At 29.5% G+C, this 4,177-nt stretch overlaps 1 protein-coding gene across 1 annotated transcript in view; it reads right to left on the bottom strand.

Annotated features, from left to right (window-relative positions):
- LOC106692667 (germ cell nuclear acidic protein) overlaps positions 1-3,948 on the bottom strand; it is a 71,919-nt gene extending 67,971 nt beyond the window's left edge. The window contains exon 1 of the mRNA XM_014438752.1: positions 3,845-3,948. The gene's annotated coding sequence lies outside the window, so the exon portion shown is untranslated. The remainder of the gene's footprint in view (positions 1-3,844) is intronic.
- Between the last annotated feature and the right edge of the window lie 229 nt (positions 3,949-4,177).

The raw sequence follows: 4,177 nt of genomic DNA, 5'->3' as shown, positions 1-4,177 counted from the left end.
ATATAAATATTAAAGATGTCTTGATACCTCCGTTAATGAAGAAAAAATTATACGAAAGTTTAAAAAATATATTAATCAACTACAATAAGAACTCATACACTTCAGATACAAGATACAATAATGAATTATTATGTTTTTTCAAGCGAATAATGTTAACGGGAATTTTTCAATACTTTAGAAAATTCCTTTCTTCACACAGATTGTGGGCTTACCCAGAGGCAAGAGCCCCCATTGGAAGTTAAAAAAAATTATTAATTGAATAAAAAAAAATTTTTGTTGCAAATAATAATAATAATAACAAATAAAAAAAGCACTGCTATAATTATATATAACTTCATTAAAATTTTGGTTTTATTCGCCTTTTCCGTGCTGAAATGTTATAACCTAATTGACTATGGCTTGTCCGCTCTCCCTCCCCCCAGGTTTTATCTTGGGTACGCCCTTGATCCAGATCCTCGGAAGTTCTTCTATTAATTATTATTGCATAAAAATCGAACAATTTAACAATAATGCAATTATAAAAGTATCTAGACTTTTGATTAGACAAATAAAAATTTATTTTTTACGATCACACTCTCTAATTCATCTTTTTCTTTTTTATTGCAAACTTTTATTTATTGGTAATATTAAAATCTGCCACAAACTTTGGCAATGGGTAATAGTGGTGATTGTACACTTTCACAAAAAAAAATAAAATAAATAAGTAAATAATTATTTAAAAAAAAATATATATATATAAATATAAAAATAAATAAATAAAATCTCAATACTTATATAGAAGAATAAATAAATGAAATGAACATTATCAAACTAAGTAAAATATATATAATTTATTTTACTTAGTTTGATAATGTTCATTTCATCTCGACCTAAGGATCCCCGAGCCCACTCTATTCCCCATGCATGAAGGGTATGGTCCTTCGAGATAATACAATTTTAAAGTAACCAAACATAATAATTTGGTGTAGTGCTCGCATCACTTACCACCCTATATATGTCCCCAAATTTTGTGTAGGTTGGTGGGTTCCTGTTGAATTATCGCTATTTTTGTATTTTTTTTTAGAAAAAAAAGATCGAAACACTAGGTAAGACGAAAATGTTAAACAAAATTTTTTTTATTATCAAAATTTGTATTTTTGAATTTCTTAAGGTGAGAATATGGAATATTAGTCATGTTTTTGCCAATAACACATTTTACCAAAGATAACGAAGTTGTAATGCAATCAGGAAAGGTTAGTTTGTCTCGTTCTTATTAAAATGAATTATTTCTTGTTATCCATTTTTCTTCTTTAGTTATCAATGAAATTATTTAATTTTTGAAGAATATTGTTGACCGTATGTTGTAGATTGTAGGAAGATAGTCCGGGTGACGGTCAATAAAACTATTTATTGTTAACTCACGTTTCGCCCCACTTACAGGGCTTCTTCAAGAATAAATGAAAACAAGTTACAAACATTGTAAGAAATAATAGAACATTGAAACACCTTTTTTAAAATTTATTTATTTACATAATATTTATATAAAAATACATCAAGTAAATTTGATGTAAGATCAAAATAGAGTGATGCAGGTATATAGAGAAACTACCCATAGGTAGTACTCTAACGATAAGTAGAAGGTATCGAGAACGAAGCGCCTCGGAGGGCTGTCAGGAATAGAAGAAGAAGCAGAGTTAGGAACTAGAGAGTTTTGATGGTTAGGTAATTTAAAATAACTTTACAGGGAATATTAAAATATGTAAAAAAAAAAAAGTTATTTTTTTAAGTAAATGATAATAGTAATTTAAGGAAAACTAATTATTTTTTCTTTTATATTTAAAAAACAATTTTTTTTTAATATATATTTCCGTATTTCTCTGTATATTTATTTTATGTTCTGTCAATTGTTACAATGTTTGTATCATGTTTTTATTTATCCCTGACGAAGCGCTGCAAAGTAGGACGAAATGTTAACCGATATAAATATTCCTTTCTAATATTTTGGTAGCTGTATTGACCCTCATTCAAACTACCTTCCTACAATCGAAATTATTTAATATTTTGTATTTATCTATTATTTATTATTACTAGCGATGAGATTATTATTATTGTTTTTTCTCCTTCAAATATATACAAAATAGGTACTTCATAGAAAGATCTTTTCAAATTCTTCATTTAATCCCTAGCAGATTCGATGAGGATAGAACACCTAGAATATGTTAAAGACCATTAAATTATTGACATGGCGTGTTTAATCAAAATCGTATTTGAAAAGAAAAAAAAATGTGAAAAATCGATTCTGTGCACTTCTACTTGGGGAGCGCGGTGGCACCGTGGCAAGGCACGTTGCTACTAACTACAACGACCCGGGTTAGAATCCGGCTGGGCTGAAATTTTTTTTATGTAACACTGTAGCCGTGAGTCAACCCTATGAGTTCTGGAGTCCTCCAGGTCTACTCAGCCTCATAAATTGGGTACCCTTAGGTAAAAATCTAGCGGTCGAGCCTGATTCTGACCAAATAACCTCCTTGCACAACCGTTAGTCTAGTAATAATACTTCTATACAAAGTACTGAACTCCTGACCTTTCATAGATTGTAGCAGTAAAGATCTTAATTTTTATTTTTTTTTTTAATTGCATATCTACACTATTGGTAAATCGATTTTAACGAAAACCTCGCTGTCAGATCCCAGATAATATTCATGCAATAAATATTTAATTTCAGTTTTGCACGACTTTTTGGTTTTCGAGCTAGCCTTTTCACAGACCACACAACACAATTGAGATCACTTTGCGATAGCAGGTTTTTTGGACTCAGACCTCCTCAAAACATCGAGCGATATCTCGAATTCGAAATTTTGCTCGAAGGCGATATTTCTTCTTTCCTATATAATTTAAACATAATATAAAAATTACCACTGTATCGTAATCAATGTATTATACAAAAATCTTATTTTTCAATTTTGTAATAATAAAATTGAAATTGACACTTCTATTTTAATCTCTCTATTATATAAAAAAAATTTTAATGATCACCATATAAAATTTGGAATAATAAAACTGGATAATAAAAAATTTTAGTTAAAATTATGTCATTTTATATGAAACATAGAAGGAAACAATATTTACTCATTCACAATTGTTTTTGCCTCTGTCGAGGTGCAGAAGGAAAGACGGAATAAAAATTCAGTGCGATTTTTAGGACAAAGTAATTAACAACACTGCTTTTGAAGAGGTCATAATTGAATTACGAATTAAAATACTGGGATAAAGACTTGAAATTTATTTTTTTCCTTCTTACACTATATTGAAAAAAATAATACAATCTAAATTACAAAATACATGTAAATTACATTTATACAATTTGAGCAACGATTATAATTAAATGAACAGTTGTATACTTTCTCAAATGGGGGTACCCACCCCCCTAGCAGAGTTGGGCAACTATGAAACTAATAGCTAATTTTTGTAGTTTTAATTTTTTTTTTTATTGTTATTGATCAATTGTAGTAATTTTATATTATTATTATTTTTAATAATTATGATTATACCCAAAGAAAAAAAGTAATACTTTCGATGATAATATTAACTTTAAAAAATAATTTTATGTTGTTATATACTGCATTTGTATTTGTGTTTATTCTCTAAAATAAAAAAAATATTCAAATAAACTTTTCTTAAAGAATTATTCACATTTTCTATTTCCATTTAAGTTTTCCCGTTAAGAAAATACAATAATTGTCACTTGAATTCATTCATTGGATTGGTAAGTATTCTTTGATGTTCAGTCTTAGAATGCCTTCGAATGAGACACAGCCAAAGGTACACAGTTATTTACTTAGTATACAGATACATATATACATACCGGTATATAAAGGATAGAAGAGAGTGGAAGAGATTGAAGGAGTGACTGAAGACACACTGGTAGCAGAGCCGGAGATGGAACTAGAGGCGTTGGAGAGAGGGAGTAGGAATATATAGTTCACGCCCCCTCTCCTCTACCACCCTACAACTCTCCTTCTTCAATCCTCTTCTTCATTTTACTTTCCAAGTCCTCGACTTCTTCGGGGATCATAACAGCCCTTATCAGCCGTGGTCACTGCCCCTGGTTGCCGGGTGTAAAGTATCAGACCGCTTCCTAAGGACAGGGATGCCAGGAACATATATCTGCAAACCATTTTAAAAATTATATATATAT

Source organism: Halyomorpha halys, unplaced genomic scaffold, assembly GCF_000696795.3.
Source record: "Halyomorpha halys isolate HHAL.00 unplaced genomic scaffold, Hhal_1.1 Scaffold65.1, whole genome shotgun sequence".
Lineage (NCBI taxonomy): Eukaryota > Metazoa > Arthropoda > Insecta > Hemiptera > Pentatomidae > Halyomorpha > Halyomorpha halys.
This window is presented reverse-complemented; position numbering and strand designations above follow the sequence as displayed.